The following is a 22,959-nucleotide window of genomic DNA, read 5'->3' as shown; positions in this document are numbered from 1 at the left end:
AAGCTAGGCAAAGGCGTTGGCCAGCACATAGAAATTGTGTCGGCTTTGTTCTGGCTCAGGGTTTGCCCCAAGGTAGGCGTCGATTCTGCATGCTAGCACATCAGAATCGACAATCACAGGACCAATGCGGGCTGGTCCAAGGTTGAGCATTGGGGTGTGCGGCGGTGCCATATCCCCTTCATAGAGGCATACCTAACCTAGGTGGTCAGCTATGAAGTCTAGGTCCCCGAAGCGAAGAGCTTGGCTGAGGAGAAGATTGAAAACGGGCGTTGGCCCATTGGCGTCGGTGAACTCAAGGCTTCCAAAGCGGATGAGGCCACCAGGGGCCACACCATGAGCGAGTCTGACGTAGGTGCAGGGAGCCATCACTTCCTTCTTGACAAGGAGAGTGCACTACTGTCCCCTACCTAGCGCACCAACTATCGGTGCTTTTTCAACCGGCAAGTGAATTTATATGTGTGTTGCGTTGCTCTTGGAAGACGATGGTAGCATTCAAAGACACAAGGAATTATATTGGTTTAGATCGGAGCCTGACATCTAGTCTTAGAGATAGTTCAAGTGCGTGTTCCTCGGTTGAATGCTCTAAAGTTCTTATAATGGGGTTGTTGGTATTTATTAACTTGTCACTTGTTTTAATAGCCACCTATTAACTACCTACATCTCCTAACATTACTTTACTAGGTTGTCATCCCTAGTGATGGTACCAAAGATGCTTGTTGGTGCTGCCTAGCATCACTACTAAAATGATACTAAGTAGTTCTTTATGATCTTATGTGACTAGAAAGAATATATAGATATGAATGAATAGGGATCTGCAAGCGCACAGATAATATACCATTGTAGCACTTCACCCGAGAGTATTCTAGGTATCGTTATTTATATTTTTACCATAGGGAAGGTCTAGCATGGACATGTATTGATAACTTATACTATTAATGGAGAAGTAAACCATAACCAATGTTCTACTCATAACAAGGGTAAGTCATAGGATAAAAGATATATGTATATAATAAGTATTGATTAATGATAAATCACTCAGAGTACTCCTTTCTATGGCAATAGCATGGTCAGGTAGAATATTAGAGGAATAATTTCTAAGTCATTCTTAGTTACAAGTCAAAGCATACATTGATTAGTGCAATTATACCTAGTAATCATGGCTAAGATCATCTTCATATCTACACATAAGGGATATTACTAGGGAAGAGTAAGAACAAAGTAAGAATATCGGGAAGTGGACTACAAAGGACTCAACGGGAGTGTCACGTCCACGATCTACCACATGACCCAGAATATAGGGTGTATTTGTAGGTAAACAATGTATAAGCACCATGCTTACACAATGTCGACCACCCACCCATGGTACCTTAGAGTGAGCGCTATATGAACTTATGCATGAACATCATGATAATCCAACAATACTAAGCATATAATCAAAGTAGACGATGAACATTATAATGAAGAACATAAATGAGATGAATACTAATATTGTCATAACAATTGTAGCTAGCATATAAAAGTAATGGAGATACAAAAGAGAGGGGATACAAAGATTATACCAAACCACGCTCTTGACACGATCAGGAATCCAAGCGAAGCCTGCTTGCCTCCCTGTAGACCTAGCCTAACTAGCTATGCCCTAGAATATGGTGGAGCTTTGAGGATGATTAGGGTTTTTGTCTTCTCAAATGACTTGATGCCTTAGGGGGTGGCAGGGGCTGATATATATAGGCCGGAGCATCCAACGTGAGCCCTCGATCAAACCAACTTAAAGGACAGCGTATATGCAACCTAGGAGGTGGTGGAGAACCGACATTGTGACGAGGCTGACAAGTGGGACCCTAGGGGTCGGGCGGCCTCTAGGTGGGGCTGGCTGGCCCCACTTGGTGGTGTTTTAGCTCCTGCTTTGGTGTGGAGTCCTCTCGAGTCTTCTAGAGCCTTTTAGTGTCTGTTTCACGGTGGCTAAGCGCAATTAATTCTGACATCTAGGTACACCTTGATGGTTTTCTAGATAAACCCTACAAAAATCATAGATTCACCAAAACTCATGGAATTTATTAGTTTAGAACCCTAGACCTTGGTTGGTGATCATATTTATGCCCTTATAAATGTTTTATTAACAGTTTATAAGGGTTGTTAACTACCATCAATAGGGGTCTGCAAGAAGAGTGGAAGAGGTAAGAGAGTGGAGAGGGACAATCCGAATGAAGTCTTAACAGTTTGTTCCCTTGGAAGGGTGCCTTGGCTACCCTTATATAGAGTCCAGGGCCATGTTACATACAGAGAGATAGGTTCTTCTGACTAAGTGGTCATGAGCCTAAGGGAGGGGAAACTAGCTATCTTGGCTTGCAAGGAAAGTCATCTTGTCTTGATGTCAGCGTACATCCATGCATGGTTGTCATCATGGTCTTGTGCCCATGTCGCAGCATGGTGTGGCATGATGCTACAGTGCCGGTCATGACAGCACTGTTGGCACGGTGCTGGTTCACCAACCGTCCTATGCGACGTGAGCTCGGTGTGGCCTTCGTCATCGATTCTCGCTCTATCGGTGGCTTCAGTAAGGGAGCAGGTAGCTACTCCCATGTCATTGGTTGCCTTGCTGGTCGTGGAGCCGGTGACCACGTTCCTAAGCTTCGGGGTCATCGACTTCGTTAGCTTTGATGGCCTTGAAAGTTTAGGCCATAGTCGTGAGCCCCATTCTGTAGTGGGTGGGGCCGTACGTCCATCTCGTCGAGCCGTATTTGGACGGTGGGTCACTGTACTAGTCATCACTCCTTGGTGGTGGTGTCTTGTTTGCACAGCTAAAAGGTCCTAATATGGCTAGAGGGGGGTGAATAGCCTATTTAAATTCTACAAATCAACTAGAGCAATTTGATTAGTATGACAAATGGCGAAATGCAAATTTGCTCTAGCTCTACAAGGGTTGCAAGCCACATATCCAACAATTCTAGTAGCAATGATCACTTGACATACGACTTGCAATCCTACTAGCAAGATGAACTAGAATAACAATACAAGCTCTCAATTCTAATTACACTAAAGAGCTTGCTACAACTAGTTTGCAAGAATGTAAGTGAGTGAGTAGGATGATTATACCACCGTGTAGAGGAATGAACCAATCAAGAGATGAAGATTACGCCCCTCACTGGGAGAATACAAATGACAAGAGACAACCGATTTTCTCCCAAGGTTCACGTGCTTGCCAACACGCTAGTCCCCGTTGTGTCGACCAACACTTGGTGGTTCGGTGGCTAAGAGGTGTTTTACAAACCTCGTCCACACAATTGGACACCACAAGAACCTACCCACAAGTGAGGTAACTCAATGACACAAGCAATTTACTAGAGTTACCTTTCGGCACTCCGCCGAGGAAGGTACAACTCCCCTCACAATCACCGGAGGTGGCCACGAACAATCACCAACTCGTGTCGATCCTCCACCACTGCACCAAGCCATCTAGGCGCTGGCAACCACTAAGAGTAACAAGCGAAATCCACAGCGCAACATGAATACCAAGTGCCTCTAGATGCTATCACTCAACCAATGCACTTGGATTCTCTCCCAATCTCACAAAGATGATGGATCAATGATGGAGATGAGTGGGAGTGCTTTGGCTAAGCTAACAAGGTTGCTATATCAATGAAAATGTGTAAGAGAGTGAGCTTGAGCCAGCCATGGGGCTTAAATAGAAGCCCCCAAGAAATAGAGCCATTGTACCCCTTCACTAGGCACTGATCGGGGTGACCGGACGCTTCGGTCATATTGACCGGATGCTGAACCCAGCTTCCAGTCGCCCGATGCCAGCCACGTGTCAATCTTCATTTAACTATGACTGCCAGATCTCAACGGTCGACAGTTGACCGGATGCTCTAGCACAAGTGACCGGACACTGAACCCCCAGCGTCCGGTCATTTACAGTAAGGTTCCAAAACTGGTTTTCTTCGACCGGACACATCCGATGGCACTTGATCAGACACAACCAGCGTTTGGTCAGTTACCCTAATTTCTGTGTAGCTACATCAGCTTAGATCGGACGCTGCCTTCCAGCATTCGGTCAGTCAGAGGCCTAGAGTCTGGTCACATGACCGACACCAGGTTATCACTGCCATGCCTAATCAGACACGCCGGTCCCCCTGAGACCAGCGTCCGGTCAGTTGTAAAATAGCGAGACTGACCCTCTTTCATTTCTATCTCCTTCACCCTTGCTCAAATGTGCCAACCACCAAGTGTATCACCTTGTGCACATGTGTTAGTATATTTTCACAAATATTTTCAAGGGTGTTAGCACTCCACTAGATCCTAAATGCATGTGCAATGAATTAGAGCATCTAGTGGCACTTTGATAACCGCATTTCGATACGAGCTTCACTCCTCTTAATAGTATGGCTATCTATCCTAAATGTGATCACACTCACTAAGTGTCTTGATCACTAAAACAAAATGGCTCCTATATTTTATACCTTTGCCTTGAGCCTTTTGTTTTTCTCTTTCTTCTTTTCCTAGTTCAAGCCTTTGATCATAACCATGCCATCACCATTGTCATGATCTTTGCCATTGCTTCATCACTTGGAGTAGTGCTACCTATCTCATGATCACTTTGATACACTAGGTTAGCACTTAGGGTTTCATCAATTAACCAAAACCAAACTAGAGCTTTCAGTCTCCCCCTTTTTGATAATTGATGACAACCCTTATACAAAGATATGAATTAAAGTTCATTTGAATCCATGTTGCTTGCCCAAGCATATTTACCATGTGTAAAGGATATGGACAAGTTACATGAATTCCATATGGTAGGAATTGCTCCCCCTACATATGTGCTAAGAGTTTGGATTGTAGCTTTGCACATATGCTTAGATAGGAAATATAGGAGACAATTTCTACCAAATGATGCTAAGGTATAAGAGATAGACCTTTGAAGCGTGATACCAATCGGAGTGCAGCATTATACCATCCTTAGCACCATTAGTAACTAGACATACATAAAAACTAGAAAACCCCATGAGATCAACATTATAAGCAAGGGTCTAGTTTTTATGAAATGGACATAAGTCTAGTTACTTTAGCTAGATACCACTTGTAAATACATCAGAATTAAATCATTAGATTACCTATGCATGCTAGATTTTTATTTCATCATTCAAATCTACAACTATCATACACCACACAAACATAGATATTGAAATTAAGAATTTGTACCATGCAAGCAAATATATGTAACGCACATTCAAATGCACCATACAAGTTTATGAGCTTGCTCCCCCTATTTGTATGCTCAAAACTTTAATTGATTTAATTGATCCCCTTCCTTTGTCATATTTTATCTCGCCCTTATCTTTTCATCTTTTCTTTTCACTATCTTTGTACACTATTTCTCCCCCTCTGTCATCAATGACCACAAAGATTTAAAGTAGAGATAGGTTGAGATTATTAATATCAACAATTAGCACAAAAAGTGAGCTCAAATTATACATAGGTTGGGGTGAAACCATATGAAATGAGGATCATTTTCCCAATTTTATTCAATCTAGATTACTTGCAAAAGATATTTAACTTGGTTTGATCCAAGCACAAGCTTCTTCACACCTCCAAATAAGGGTTATCTTGTACCATGTTGAGTTAAACACTTATAGCTCATGTTATAGATCAAGCACTAGGTTTACAAGCCCACAAACATGTCATATGCTACCACTAGATCATTTCAAACATACAAGCAATAGTGGTACCATACAAGCATCAAATTCATTTGATTTTCATGAATGAGCCTATTCAAATGTGAAGTATGTCTAGATACACTAATCATGTCCTTAGCAAGGATGTATGCCATGCCAATCAACTTTTACCTTGAATTGCTCAAAGGAGAGGCATGTCGTATAATTGGGGGTGCATCAACACATATTGGAGAAGCCAAGTATGTTTAATTCATTCCTTAGCTTGCAAAACCTCTTCTCATCAAGTGGCTTGGCGAAGATATTGGCAAGTTGATCTTCGGTGCCCACACTCTCAATGCAAATGTCCCCTTTTTGTTGGTGATCTCTTATGAAATGATGGCGGACATCAATATGCTTTGATCTTGAATGTTGAACCGGGTTGTTGGTGAGCTTTACGACACTTTCATTGTCACATAGCAATGGCACTTGCTTGAATTTAATTCTAAAATCACTCAAAGTAGCCTCCATCCAAAGTAATTGAGCACAACTACCGGCTCCACTTCGGCGGTTGAAAGTGCTACACTATTTTGCTTCTTTGATGACCAAGACACAAGTGATCTTCCCAATAGTTGGCATGTGCTCGAAGTGCTATTTCTCTCAACTTTGCATCCTGCATAATCGGAGTCCGAATATCCAATCAACTCAAACCTTGCTCCTTTGGGATACCACAATCCAACATTTTGTGTATGCTTCAAATATCTCAATATCCTTTTTGTTGCTTTCAAGTGACTTTCTCTTGGTGAGGCTTGAAATCTAGCACACATGCATACACTAAACATCACATCTGGTCTTGATGCGGTCACATAGAGTAGGCTTCCAATCATAGACCGATACATCTTTTGATCCACCATGTTACCACTAGCATCACTATCCAAGCTTCCACTTGTCCCCATTGGTGTACTAATAGCTTTAGCATCATCCATTCCAAACTTCTTGAGCATGTCCTTGATATACTTGCCTTGACTCACAAATGTGCCATTCTTCATTTGCTTGATTTGAAGACCAAGGAAGTAGCTAAGCTCTCCAATCATAGACATCTCAAACTCACTTGCCATCATCTTGCCAAACCCCTCACAAAAATCTTGATTTGTTGACCCAAATATGATGTCATCAACATAGATTTGCATTACAAAGAAATCATTTCCAAGCTTCTTGGTGAAGAGAGTGGTGTCAACCTTTCCCATCTTGAATCCCTTAGAGAGTAGGAAATCCCTCAATCTCTCATACCATGCTCTAGGTGCTTGTTTTAATCCATACAAAGCCTTTCTCAACTTGTAAACATGATTGGGTTTCTTTTCATCTTCAAAACCGGGAGGTTGCTCAACATACACAAGCTCATTGATGTACCCATTGAGAAATGTACTCTTCACATCCATTTGGTACAACTTGATGTTGTGGGCACAAGCATAGGCTAACAAGATTCTAATTGCTTCCAATCTTGCAACCGGGGCATATGTTTCTCCAAAGTCAAGACCTTCAACTTGAGTGTAACCTTGAGCCACTAATCTTGCTTTGTTCCTTATTACTATCCCATCTTGATCTTGCTTGTTCTGAAAGACCCACTTGGTTCCAATCACATTATGATCCTTAGGCCACTCAACTAACTCCCATACTTGGTTTCTTGTGAAGTTGTTTAGCTCTTCATGCATGGCATTGACCCAATCAATATCCCACAAAGCTTCATCTATCTTCTTAGGTTCAATGGATGACACAAATGAGAAATGCTCACAAAATGAAGCCAACCTTGATCTTGTTTGCACACCTCTTGAAATATCACCAATGATAGTGTCTAATGGATGATTTCGTGCAACATTGGTTGGTTGAAGCACTTGCACTTGATTGCTAGCATTTGATTAATCACTTGGTTGAGATGATGAACTAACCACTTATTGTTGATCTTGCACATTGCCATCACTAGTGCTTGCTCGGATTTGATCATGAGAACCACTAGCTTGCACATTTGAGTTAGAGAGCACTTGATTCTTGTTATCTTCAATATCAATCACCTCTCTAGGCCTTAACTCACCAATGTCCATGTTTCTCATTGCCTTGACCAATTGAGTGCCTTTTACATCATCTAGATTCTCATCTTCCTCTTGGGAACCATTTGTTTCATCAAAGTCCACATCATGAACCTCCTCAAGAGTACCACTAGCCAAATTCCAAACTCTATAAGCCTTGCTAGTAGTGGAGTAACTAAGCAAGAAACCTTCATCACATTTCTTTTCAAACTTGCTCAATCTAGTGCCTTTCTTCAATATGTAGCATTTACAACCAAAAACCCAAAAGTATGCTATGTTGGGCTTTCTTCCATTCAATAGCTCATAAGGTGTCTTCTCCATCATGGGGTGATAGTAGAGTCGGTTGCTATAATAGCAAGTCATATTGATTGCTTCGGCCCAAAATGAATGACTCACATTGTACTCACTCAACATTGATCTTGCCATGTCAATCAAAGTTCTATTCTTTCTTTCAACTAAGCCATTTGATTCAGGAGTGTACTTGGCCAAAAATTGATGTCTAATTCCAAATTCATCACACAACTCATCAATTCTAGTGTTCTTGAATTCACTACCATTGTCACTTCTAACTTTCTTAATGGTTGTTTCAAACTCATTGTGAATGTCCTTGACAAATGATTTGAATGTTGTAAACACATCACTCTTGTCAACAAGAAAGAATACCCATGTCTATCTAGTGAAATCATCCACAATCACAAATCCATATTTGTTTCCACCAATGCTTGTGTATGTGGTTGGTCCAAACAAGTCCATGTGCATCAACTCAAATGCCTTAGATGTGCTCATCATGCTCTTCTTAGGATGTGTGTTACCAACTTGCTTTTTGGCTTGACATGCACTACATAGCTTATCTTTCTCAAAAGTGACATCTTTCAAGGCTCTAACTAAGTCATGCTTGATTAACTTGTTTAATTGTTTCATTCCAACATGACCAAGCCTTCTATGCCATAACCAACCCATGCTAGATTTTGTGATCAAACATATTGACAATTGAGCTTCTCTAGTATTGAAATCAACCAAGTATAGATTTTCATATCTAAATCCTTTGAATATCAAGTTAGAGCTATCTACACTTATAATCTCTACATCATCCACACCAAATATGCACTTAAAACCAAGATCACACAATTGAGCTACCGATAAAAGGTTGAAGTTCAAGCTCTCTACTAGTAGCACATTGGAAATGCTCAAGTCATTGGATATTGCAATCTTACCAAGCCCTTTGACCTTGCCTTTGCCATTGTCACCAAATGTGATACTATCAAACCCATTGCTCTTGTTTTCATTGATTGAATTGAACATTCTTGGATCACTGGTCATGTGTTGTGTGCACCCACTATCAAGCACCCAATACCTTCCTCTGGCTTTATAATTGACCTACAAAAGAAGATCAATTCTTTTTAGGTACCCAAACTTGCTTGGGTCCTTGAAGGTTAGTTACCAAGGTCTTTGGTACCCAAATGGCCTTTTTCTTTGGGCCCACAATTGGTGTACCAATGAACTTAGCCTTCACACCATTGGCATCCTTATAAAGCATGTAACAAGAATCAAATTTAATTGAGGATACATTAGATAGCTTGTTCTTGTTAGTCTTGCAATTTTGCTCTATATGCCCAACTTGCTTGCATCTATTGCAAAACCGACCATTGTCCTTCACAAAGCTGGCTTTGGGAGTGACAAAGACCTCCTTGCCTTTCTTAGGGGTATAGCCTAATCCCTCTTTGTTGAGAGAAAACCTTTGGCTACCCAAGCACTTTAGCAAGCGGGTTTCTCCACCATAGGCATTGCCTAAGGCATGAGTGAGCTCATTCACCGCCTTCTTGATGGTCTTATTTTCCACCATTAGTGAGGTTTCACAAGTGAGACCATCACTCAAAGGTGAAGTAGAAATGGTAGTGCTACAAGAAGTGTTAGTGGGAGCAACAAAAATAGATTCATCAATAAGATCACATGTTAGTCCCACATCACATGATATGATCACTTGCTCCTTCTTGGCTTCCTCCACTTTGACTTGCTCAATGAGAGAGGAGTGAGCCTTTTCAAGCTTAGTGTGAGCTTCGCCAAGCTTCTCATGGGCTTCCATTAGCCTCTCATGAGTAGCATTGAGCTCATCAAAGGATTGCTCAAGAAATTTTACTTTCTTGCGCAATTCTTTGCACTCCTTTCTCTTCATCTCATTGCAAGCGTGCACTTGCTCACACATGTCCAAGAGCTCCTCCTTGGTGTACTCCTCATCATCATCATCATTATCATTCCTACAAGAGTCACTTTCACATTCATCATTATCACTCTCATCATATTTTACCTTGGTAGGCTTTGCCATGAGACATGTCGATGGAGTGTCGAAGATGGAGGGCTTGTTGTTGATGGTGATGCTTGCTAGTGCTTTCTTGATAGATTTCTTGCCATCATCACTAGAGTCATCACTATTCGATGAGCCATCACTATCCCAAGTGACTATATAGCCTCCACCCTTCTTCTTTTGGAAGGTCATTATCTTCTCCTTCTTTTCATTTTTATCTTTCTTGTGCTTCTTCTTCTTCTTATCTTCATCATTATTACTATTGTAGAGACAATTTGCTACAACATGATCAGGGCTCTTGCAATTGTAGCATTTTCTCACATATTCTTTGCTTTTGGTGTGATCTCTTCTCTTTCTTGCACCATAGCCCTTCTTCTTCATGAATTTGCCCATCTTGCGCACAAATAGAGCCATGGCTTCATCATCAATGTCACTAAGATCATCATCATCACTTGATTCTTTCTTAGACTTGCCCTTGTTCTTGGATGATGATGAGCTATCCTTAAAGGCTACACTCTTCTTCTTCTTGTCCTCCTCTTCCTTCTTGTCCTCCTTGTCATCCCCCTCCCTTTCTACATGGTATGTCTCTTGGGTCATGACATCACCTAGTACTTGGTTAGGGGTAATCTCCTTCAATCCTCCTCTTAAGATTAGCAATCTCAACATCTCAAATCTTGGAGGTAGGCACATCAAGAACCGATGAGAGACATCATCATCCTTGATCTTCTCTCCCAAGGCCTTCAAGTCATTTACAATCACTTACAACTGATGAAACATTTCCGAAATGCTCTCATCTTCCTTCATCTTGAAGCTTGTCAACTTATCCTTGAGAATGTACAACTTAGCACTCTTCACCGCTAGTGTGCCCTCATATGTTTCCTCCAATCTTCTCCACACCTCATTTGCTCTTTCACAATCCTTGATTAGCTCAAATACCTTGGAATCAATGGCATTGTATATGGTGTTTAGAGCCATTGTATTGCATTGCTTGTTGGTCTTGTCTTGGTTGGTGGGATCATCGGGATCAATGATAGCATAGTCATTCTCGGTCACTTCCCATACTTGATCATTGATTGAACCAAAATACATACTCATCTTTCTCTTCCAATAATCATAGCATGTGCCATCAAAGAACGGTGGTTTGCCCCCCACATGGTTGAACACAACTTGAACCATAATTTGACACCGAGGCTATTAAGCCTTCAATCAAATGGTGACCACGGCTCCGATGCCACTTGAAAGGTCCTAATATGGCTAGAGGGGGGTGAATAGCCTATTTAAATTCTACAAATCAACTAGAGCAATTTGATTAGTATGACAAAAGGCAAAATGCAAACTTGCTCTAGCTCTACAAGGGTAGCAAGCCACCTATCCAACAATTCTAGTAGCAATGATCACTTGGCATACCACTTGCAATCCTACTAGCTAGATGAACTAGAATAACAATACAAGCTCTCAATTCTAATTACACTAAAGAGATTGCTATAACTAGTTTGCAAGAATGTAAGTGAGTGAGTAGGATGATGATACCGCCGTATAGAGGAATAAACCAATCACAAGATGAAGATTACGCCAATCACCAGGAGAATACAAATGACAAGAGACAACCAATTTTCTCTCGAGGTTCATGTGCTTGCCAACACGCTAGTCCCCGTTGTGTCAACCAACACTTGGTGGTTCGGTGGCTAAGAGGTGTTTCACAAACCTCGTCCACACAATTGGACACCGCAAGAACCTACCCACAAGTGAGGTAACTCAATGACATGAGCAATTTACTAGAGTTACCTTTCGGCACTCCGCCGGGGAAGGTACAACTCCCCTCACAATCACCGGAGGCGGCCACGAATAATCACCAACTCGTGCCGATCCTCCACCGCTGCACCAATCCGTCTAGGTGGTGGCAACCACCAAGAGTAACAAGCGAAATCCACAGCGCAACACGAATACCAAGTGCCTCTAGATGCAATCACTCAAGCAATGCACTTGAATTCTCTCCCAATCTCACAAAGATGATGGACCAATGATGGAGATGAGTGGGAGTGCTTTGGCTATGCTCACAAGGCTGCTATATCAATGAAAATATGTAAGAGAGTGAGCTTGAGCCAGCCATGGGGCTTAAATAGAAGCTCCAAGAAATAGAGTCGTTGTACCCCTTCACTAGGCACTGATCGGGGTGACCAAACGCTCCGGTCATATTAACCGGACGCTGAACCCAGCGTCTGGTCGCCCGATGCTAGCCACATGTCAATCTTCATTTAACTATGACCACCAGATCTCAACGGTCGACAGTTGACCGGACGCTCCAGCACAAGTGATCGGACGCTGAACCCCCAGCGTTTGATCATTTACAGTAAGGTTCCAAAACTAGTTTTCTTCGACCGACCATGTCCGGTGGCACTTGACCGGACACAGCCAGCGTCTGGTCAGTTACCCTAATTTCTGTGTAGCTATGTCAGCTCTGACCGAACGCTGCCTTCTAGCGTCTGGTCAGTCAGAGGCCCAGCATCTGGTCACATGACCGACGCCAGGTTATCACTGCCACGCCTAATCGGACATGCCGATCCCACTGAGACCAGCGTCCGGTCAGTTGTAAAACAGCAAGACTAACCCTCTTTCATTTCTATCTCCTTCACCCTTGCTCAAATGTGTCAACCACCAAGTGTATCACTTTGTGCACATGTGTTAGTATATTTTCACAAATATTTTCAAGGGTGTTAGCACTCCACTAGATCCTAAATGCATGTGCAATGAATTAGAGCATCTAGTGGCACTTTGATAACCGCATTTCGATACAAGTTTCACTCCTCTTAATAGTACGGCTATCTATCCTAAATGTGATCACACTCACTAAGTGTCTTGATCACTAAAACAAAATGGCTCCTACATTTTATACCTTTGCCTTAAGCCTTTTGTTTTTCTCTTTCTTCTTTTCCTAGTTCAAGCCTTTGATCATAACCATGCATCACCATTGTCATGATCTTTTTCATTGCTTCATCACTTAGAGTAGTGCTACGTATCTCATGATCACTTTGATACACTAGGTTAGCACTTAGGGTTTCATCAATTAACCAAAACCAAACTAGAGCTTTCAGCAGCGTGGTGCAGGGATGGCGGCTTTTCAGACCAAGGGGATAGCCATCCCCTTAGTCCTAGTGGAGTGAGCGGGGCGTGCCTGCTCTGGTCAGAGGAGGCGTACTTGGTGGAGCTCGACCTCTCCCCGTTCCACCCAGAGGTCGGGATGGAGGAGAGATCGTGTGAACCTACATTGCACATAGTGGATGGAGAAGGGAGAGGCCATGGTCGACCCCTCGCCTTGGTGCTTGGCCTAGGCCCATGCGGCTTAGATGGGCCATGGTTACTGGGCTTGTGCTAGCTTGACTGTCACGGGGTGCCTGAGCGGCTAACTAATCGATGTCTTGAGATACCTGGGGTATCATAACCCCAACAGTTGGACAAGGCTGTCACCACCTGGTAACTACCACAAACTATCCATGGGTCTAGCCTTAAACCCAGACAAGCTATAGCCTAAGCACCATGCTTATGCTATAAAACTCACTACTCTAATCTGGATCTCGGTAAAGTAATACTAGAACTCTCTAAAAGAGTGGTGAAACTCACAAATAACAATAAAAATAATCAATACTTAATTAATGCAGAAGATCAGAGTTACCACAGAAGATCTTGGACTTCACTCGATCCAGAGTTTCATCTGCCAAGGTACAAGTGGAAGAGGTCACTGACAAGCCTGACTCCTCTCCTAGCTTCTCCTCACTCTCTCTATCTTCTAAATTTACTAATATGGCTTCACCTAAGCTCACTACTTTCTTGCTTGATCCTCCTTGGATGGATCCATCAAATGGCATCAATCCTCCTTTTTATAGTGTTCAAGAGAAGCGGGGGTAGCTGTAGGAGTGGTAGAAGCAGTGTAGGTGGCCAAGTGGGGTCAGGGAACCGACCCTAGGATGCCATTGCCTCACCATCCAATGGCCCTGGATGCTCCCTGGTGGTGGTTCATAGTTACTTGAGGTAGTTTGGAGTTGGTGGCATGCTCTGGTGTATGATGGTGGGCCCTTTGTTACATGGGAGAGGTCCTAGTGACAACAGGATCAAACAAACCTTTGATCAATGTGCCACGGTGCCCACAAGTGTGTAGTCTGCCTTTAGCCTACATTGGTGATGTGGCAGCTGATGGGCTAGGTCAAGGCGACCTAGGTGGAGTTGGTCGGCCCCACCAGGTGGCCCCTGGCTCGCCTACCTTCTTGGATGTCTTCTAGCTTCACTTGATGATTTTTACTACTTTGCCCCAACATACACAATTTCTCCAAGTACAAGTGCAACCATGTAAAATTGAACAAAGCTTTTCTTTTATGTTGGTTGCATCCTCAAATTATTAATTGTTGATAGTTAGAAATGGTGTATAAGGACCATCAACAATTATCATATTGTATGTAACACCCTAATTTTGCATTTTCTAAAAAAATAGTCAAATTGATTTATTTAAGCAATTTATGTGAGCATTCAAACATAGGAAAGTAATATTTTTTATAAAACTAAAATCAAATATAAGATTAGCTACAAGTGATGCATACATGCTGCTGCATATTATTTTGTGAATGTTTGGTATTATCAAAAATTTCAAAGAGAATTGAAATTTGAATTTAAAATGCTTTTGGAAAATTTGTTTGGAAAAAAAAGAAAATTCTTTCTTTTCTCCCCCTCCTCTATTTTCGGCCCGAGCAGCCGCACAGCCCAGCTCCCACTCCCGCCAGCCCGCTGGCCCAGCCTTGCGCTCCGCAACGGCCTGCGCGGCCCAGCACCGTAGCAACCGTCGTGGTCTTCCCCGTGCTCAGTTGCTGACCGCCTGGCCCCACCTGTTAGCTCCCCCACCTTCCTCCCGCAACCGCAGCCTCGGTCAGGCCACAGCCACAACTGCACCCGCTCCACGCACATCGTGGGAGCGCCCCCCCCCCCCCCCCTCCTCGTGCCCCGGCCTCTTTTTAAGCAAAGCCGAACCCCCATGCGTCCCCCTTTCGCTCCCCGCTCCATTTTCTTGCTCTCGCTCATGCCTTGGAGCCCGCAACCACCGCGCGAAGAAGTTTTGAGGACCACCGTCCACCGTCCACGTCGCCGTCTTCCCCGAGCCGACTCTGACCCCGATTTCTCCCACTGTGAGCCTCGCCATGCTTCCCTCTACCTCCCAATGCATTCAATTCATTGTTTCACAGCCCCTAGAGCTCTAACCGCATGTGCTGAGGATCTCCGGCCATCGTCCATGGTGACCGCCGCCACGGCCGCACCCTCCAGCCACCTTTTTGGCCTAGTCGGGATCCCCTGCTCCTCCGCATCTTCCCGGTGTTTTCGGATATGTTTTACATGGACCGTGGCCCCCCTAACCGAGCTCGCCGGCGAGTCTTCACCGTCGGCCATGGCACCTGGCTGCCTGGAGCACTATTTTGGCCACCCCCCCCTTGTTCTCCCTCCTCTGTTTAATCTCAACCGCCCATCGCGAGATCAACGGCCACCAGTGACTGATACCCCTTCGTGGGTAAATTAGCTAAAGAGACCCTGAGCTTTTCTAAGTCCTAACCCGCAGTCCAAAGCGCATTTCCCCGAGTACGCATTCTCGTTTTGAAAGCGTAAAGTTCACTGCTTTAGTCTAAAATACGTTTTCAGTATTTACAGAAATGCCATTTGAACTGTTATAAAATCGTTGTTTTAGCTCTGAATTGATCCGTTCAAATCGCGTTAGCTTCGTAATTTCATAATCTACATGTTAGAACCACTGTTAGTCAAGTTTGGAACTTTTAAATTTCATGGTTAGATTTAATTAAATATATTGCTAAAGGAAATCCTGTTTAAATCATAACTTTTGCATTTTAGCTTTGTTTTTCGTGAACTTCGCGTTGACGTGATCGTAGCGAGATGTAGATTATTTTCACAAACATTTTATCTTGTTTTATATACTGTTGGTGTACTGTTCTAATTATAGGAATGTTTGCTTTGCATGAATGCTTTTGGAATGTCGTATGTTGCCGTGTTGGTCGTGTTCAGACGGTGAGGAGAACGTTGGAGACCAAGAATTCTTCGACGACCAGCAGGACCAGCAAGAGTTTGTGAACCAAGGCAAGTATAGCATGGGCCTACCTTGATGTCCTATTTCACTTTAATCAATTACTCATGTGCATGTGTCTAATTTTGATAACCCTAAGGACATTCTAGACAGTTGATGACTTGTTCCCTTGACTCCTATGGGGTAATTGCATATGGGTAGATTGCTAGTGCTCTAACTAAACATGATCTACATGATGATGAATGGTTCTATGGAACCAAAAGTATAACATGATTTATAGCAACTGTTCCATAGGGCAAAGGTGCAAATGACTTTTGATCATGTTGCTCCCGGCCCTCCATAAGGACTTATCTGTCGGCAAAAGCTGGGACTGACAGTGCAACCGGGAGAGTCATGGCTCTGACTTTAGCTTAGTAATAGGACCTTTTCTAGCTAGTTAGAGGTTACCTTTTTGGTGCAAATGGGGCTTGCCACGTTGGGTATAGGGCTGCCTCTGTTCCTATGTGTATAGCCGCGATGGATATGTGCCATAGGAAAGGGGGGTTCCTACATCTGCCTACCAAGGAAACCTAGCGGCCCTAACTTGTTAGAGAAACCTATGAAATGGCTTCATAGTGTACCCTACTCGCTCACCTTGGTAGTGACATGGGAGTAATTAACCCGGGCATATGGGAATCATGACTCGCGGTAAATGTGCACCACCTCTGCAGAGGGTAACAAATTGTTATAACAGCCGTGTTTACGGTCACGAGCGGCCCGAAAAACTCACAGAATAACTGGTTACTTGTTGTTGATTATTTAAGTTGTTCTATGATGATATATGATACACTTGACCCTGATATCTGCTCATATGGGAATTAAATGGGAGCTTAAGTATAATTTGATAATACCTTAGAATAAAAGCTTGACTTACTAAAAATACTAACTGCAGTAAACCAGAGTCAACCTTTTTGAGCTTCATAACCCTATGTTAACTTGTTAAGTACGGGATGTACTTACGCTTGTTTATTTTCTTTATTTGGATAAAAATCCTGGATGGGTAACAGATGACAACGGATATGAGGAATTCCCTGAGGATTTTTAGGCTTGTGGTCAACCAGTTGACCTTCCCTATGATGAAGCCCACGAGAGAGTTATCTTTTTATTTTCCACTGTGTGCTGTAGACTATGATATATTATGAACCTGATGTAAGAGACACCATGATGATACTTTATGTAATTTGTCAGCTTGTGTGTGTGATTGATCCCTAGGCACACATGAGTTTTGTGCATTCAATTTTATCCTTAAAATTGGGTGTGACAAATTGGTATCAGAGCCAGGTTGACTGTAGGACGCAAGCCTAGTTAGAAAACGGTTGTTTTAGCATCTTTACTCCTCTGGTTTCTTGCTTACTGTCTTATTCTTGTTATTTTATTAAAACAGTTATGCTTTTCATACCTTAATCTATTATATAAAATTGTTAATTCTAATTCTATCTCACTTTAAATCTATAGATGTCTCATGACCCGAAGACTGTTCGCCTCAGCACTGCTGGCTATCATGTCCTGTTCACCCCACGTGCTCCATAGGTGGAGAAAGAGATTGTGATCATGTCTAACGACGAGGAGATGGCTACCCCGATGCCTACACCTGCTCCTATTCTAGCTGTCGCACCGGTCTGTCCTGTCGTAGCTTCACATGAGGAGTCGACGGCTACTTCCCCTACACCTGCACCATCCCCAGTTGTCCTCATGGTGGATGAGGAGATAGTCTAGAAGTGCAAGTACTACTTCAAGCCAGCCCTAGAGATGGCCTACTACCACACCCTCCTCACTCATGTGTTGTACGACTACTACCCCGACCTACATGCCTCCATCAGCTACCACTGTGCAGAGTACCAGCATCCATTGGAGGCTACCTTCTGGAAGGTAGAGCTGGTGGTCACTGCTTGGAACAACATCAAGAATGGACATGAGGTGGAGACTGTCCACCATGCCCCTGCTAGGAGGGCCCATGCCTTGGATGGCATGGAGGATGCAGCACAAGACGCCAACATCCACTACCATGGTCGTCGCTTTGAGTCCATGAGGGAGGATCGCTTCAGGTTCCTTCCTCGCAATGATCATGAGGGTGTTTGGTAGGTCTTGGCTCCACTAGAGAGTGACCCAACTCTGGAAGCAACAGTGCAGCATGTCCACGCTATGCAGGGGGTGGATGAGGAAGTCAAAGGAGAACTGTGTGCATCTTAGAGGGCTGAGAGACGTCTCCAGAAACAAGTGGATGAACTTTGAGCTCAACTTGGGCAGCCATCCATCTACAAGAAGAAGCGCCGGTCCTTCACCATGATTGACACCGCTCCATAGGTGTTAGGTGCCTTGATCTAGATTACCACGTCGTTAGTTCGTGTTTCATATTTAGTCTTGTTTGGTCTTGTGAACTTGGATGATTAGATGTTTAATTTGTGAACTTGGTTGATTTGGTATTTGTTTGATTGCTGGAAGTTTGTGGACATGTCCACAACTTCCTTAGATTGGAACCTTAAGTTTAGAATAAAATCTTAATGCAGATGTTTCGCTTTATCTTATCTCTGCTGTGCTGATTTCTGGAGCAGCCTGTGTTCTTTATCCGGTATCTCGAAATCTGGGCTGTCAAAAATTCTGAAATTTTTGTGGAGATAACTAGACTTCTGTATCTTTCAAATGTCTCTGGAATCACGTCAATATCTATTCAGATTTGTGAGATCTAGCTGTCACAAGTTGATGTTCCTGCACAGTCTGGAACCCAGAATAGATTCAGTTTAGCTCTACTTTTGACCATGTGTGTGTCAGAATCTGTAAAAGTGATCTACATAAAAGTTGTAGCTGATCTCCTAAGCTTTCTAACAATTCTTAGTACACCTCTGTTGGATCTCTAAAACTCGAGTTCTAACAGTTTTACTGAACTGCTCAATTTGAATCTTGTCCAAAAAATTCTCAGCATTGTTTCTTATCTTTTGTAAGCTCTCTATAATTGGAAAATCTCTAAATTTTCCGCATTTGTTGGAAAACAGATGGCTGCAAGAGGAGGAAGAGGCAGAGGCCATGGTCGTGGGCATGATGCTCTCATAAATCCACCACCACCGCCACCTATGACCATGGAACAAATATTGGGAATGCAAGCGCAGCTGATGCAAGCTATGATGCAGTGCTTGGACAATGAACCTGCAAGAGGACCATCGCCTGTTTAGGTCAGAGATAAGCGTGGAGAGTTTATGAAGGGTCATCCACCGGTGTTCACTCATGCCTCAGACCCTATGGAGGCAGATGATTGGTTGCGTGCTGTAGAGAAGCAACTTAACATAGCATAATGCAACGATCTGGAGAAGGTGTTGTATGCTTCTGGTCAACTCCAGGGAGCAGCTCAGGATTAGTGGGATTCTTTCTAGTACGAACGTCCCAACAATGCTCCTGCTATCACCTGGCAGGAATTCAAGGACAATTTCTGATCTTATCATATCCCTAATGGACTCGTGGAATTGAAGTAGGAGGAATTTAGGTCCCTCAAACAAGGATCCATGACTGTGATGGAGTATCGTGACAAGTTTGCTCAACTGTCACGCTATGCTCCAAATGATGTGGCTGAGGACAAGGATAAGCAACGCCGTTTCCTCAAGGGACTCTATGATGGACTGCAGCTTCAACTGATGTCCAACACCTACCCCAACTTTGTCATTAGTGAACTGCGCTTTTGTGATTGATGATAAGCGTAAAGAGATGGAAGCCAAGAAGAGGAGGCTTCAAGGGCAAGCTTCTAGAAGTAACACCCGCCCGTGTGCCTATTCCCGGTAGGGTTTCCAGCAAAGGAATCAAGGATCATCTAACTAGGGAAACCATGGTCAGTATCCTCAACAGAATTAGTTCTAGCAACGCCCTCAGTACCAGCAACAGTATAGTAATCAACGTCCCCCGCAACAGACTGGCAATCCGGCAACACACCAGGGACCATCCAACAATGCTCCTGTGAAGAGTGGTGTACCCAATAACCCCAATGCCTGCTACCGCTACGGAGAAGTAGGTCACTATGCTCATCAGTGCCCTAAGAAGTAGAACCAACAAGCACCTCAGAACCAGACTGCAATCAGAAGTTCAACGCTCGACCACCTCACACTGTGAAGGTGAACTATGTGTCATCTGATGCAGCTCAAGAGACGCCAGAGGTCATGTTGGGTATGTTCAGCATCAACTCTATCTCTGCTACAGTACTTTTTGATTCTGGTGCTTCGCATTCTTTTATATCCCAAGCTTTTGTTAGAATGCATAGCATACCTTTGTGTGCCATGAAAAAACCCATACTAGTAAATTCACCGGGAGGTAGTATGCCCACTTCATATTGGAGTCCCTCAACTAGCATTTCCTTAGGGGGGTAGACTTCAAAGTGAAACCAATTATGTTGAGAACAGCAGGAATTGATCTTATTCTAGGAATGGATTGGATGAAACAACATCAGGCAGTGATTTAGTATCAGGAGAAATCTGTGGTTGTGACATCACTCAATGGAGATAGAATCTGTGTGGAAGTGGTAGTGCAAGCTCAGCCTATAGCCATAGTGAACTAGCTAGATGGTGAAGCCAATGAACAAGATCGTGTCGTGGAGGAGTTCCCGGATGTCTTCCCCGATGACTTGCTAGGTATACCACCTGACCGAGACATTGAATTCATTATTGAATTATTACCTGAAACTGCACCAATAGCTAAACGTCCATATAGAATGGGGGTTAATGAATTAGAAGAGCTTAAGAAACAACTAAAAGAGTTGCAAGAAAAAGGTTTCATACGCCCTAGTTCTTCCCCATGGGGGGCACCTATGATCTTTATGGATAAGAAGGATGGTAGTCAATGGATGTGTGTGGATTACCGTTCACTTAATGAGGTTACAATCAAGAATAAATACCCTTTGCCTAGGATTGATGATTTGTTTGATTAGTTGAGAGGAGCCCATGTGTTCTCCAAGATTGATCTCCACTCAGGGTATCATCAGCTTAAGATTTGAAACTCGGACAAACCCAAGACAACATTCACTACACGGTATGGATTATATGAGTACACCGTTATGTCTTTTGGATTGACCAATACACCTGCATACTTCATGTATCTGATGAATAAGGTGTTCATGGAGTTTCTGGATAAATTTGTGGTGGTATTCATAGATGACATACTAATATTCTCCAAGACTGAAGAAGAACATGTTGAACATATAAGGTTAGTCTTGCAAAAGCTTAGAGAATATAAGTTGTATGCTAAGCGGAGCAAGTGTGAGTTTTGGTTGAAGGAAGTCTCTTTTCTGGGTCATGTTGTCTCTAATGGTGGAATAGCAGTGGATCCAGACAAAGTGCAAGATGTATTGAATTGGAAACCACTAACAACTGTAAGTGAGATTCGAAGCTTTTTGGGATTGGCTGGATACTACAGAAGGTTCATTGAAGGTTTTTCCAAGCTAGCTAAGCCTACGACAGCTCTGTTGAAAAAGAATGCTAAGTATGCATGGTCAGATAAATGCTAGGCAAACTTTGATGAGCTAAAGAAGAGATTGACTACAGCTCCAGTATTAATTCTGCCTGATTTAAGCAAGAACTTCTCTATATATTGTGATGCATCCCGTTTGGGCCTTGAATGTGTGCTTATGCAAGAAGGAAGAGTGGTGGCATATGCATCTAGACAACTGAGGAAGCATGAGTTGAATTACCCTACTCATGACTTAGAATTGGCAGCTATGGTTCATGCTTTGAAGATCTAGAGACATTATCTAATTGGACATAAGAGTGATATTTATATAGATCATAAGAGTTTGAAGTATATCTTTACCCAATTAGATCTGAATCTGAGACAATGTTGTTGGTTGGAATTGATCAAAGACTATGATTTGGAAGTGCATTATCACCCAGGAAAGGCAAACGTCATAGCTGATGCACTTAGCAGGAAGAGGTATGCTAATGGACTGGGGACGACAATTATGTCAGCAGAGTTGTGTGCTAAAATGGAGTATCTCAACTTGAGTTTTGTCACTAATGCAATGGAATTGGTGATAGAGCCTACTTTGGAGCAAGAGATACACAAGGGTCAATTGGAGGATGAAAAACTTAAGGAGATAGCAGAGAATGTAGTGCTTGGAAAGGCACCCGAATTCAGAATGGATGAGAATGGCACTCTTTGGTTTGGAAAAAGGATATGTGTACCTGAAGTGAAGGCTATCCGTAATGCAATTCTGCAAGAGGCCCATGAGTCTGCTTATTCTATACATCCCGGAAGTACCAAGATGTATTTGGATCTCAAGGAGAAGTATTGGTGGTATGGTTTGAAGAGAGATGTGGTAGAGTATGTGGCTTTGTGTGACACTTGTCAAAGAGTGAAAGCTGAGCATCAAAGACCTACAGGGTTGCTACAACCAATGAAGATTCCTGAATGGAAATGGGAAGAAGTTGGTATGGATTTTATCATAGGATTGCCCCGCACTCAAAGAGGTTATGATTTAATATGGGTAATAGTGGATCGACTCACCAAGGTTGCCCACTTTTTACCAGTCAAGACTACCTATATAGGTGCAAGACTAGCAGAATTGTACATGGAAAGAATAGTGTGCTTACATGGTGTTCCCAAAAAAATTGTGTCGGATAGAGGCACTTAGTTTACATCGCAATTCTGGCATAAAGTACATAGATCTTTGGGGACAAAGTTGAATTTCAGTTCTACTTACCACCCGCAAACTGATGGACAGACTGAAAGGATCAACCATATTTTGGAAGATATGTTGAGAGCTTATGCACTTCAGTATGGTGATAGTTGGGATAAGAGTCTGCCATACGCAGAGTTCTCATATAACAACAGTTATCAGAAGAGTCT

This window comes from Miscanthus floridulus, chromosome 11 (assembly GCF_019320115.1).
Source record: "Miscanthus floridulus cultivar M001 chromosome 11, ASM1932011v1, whole genome shotgun sequence".
Classification (NCBI taxonomy): domain Eukaryota; kingdom Viridiplantae; phylum Streptophyta; class Magnoliopsida; order Poales; family Poaceae; genus Miscanthus; species Miscanthus floridulus.
The sequence above is the reverse complement of the archived record's forward strand: the minus strand, read 5'-3'. Positions refer to the sequence as shown.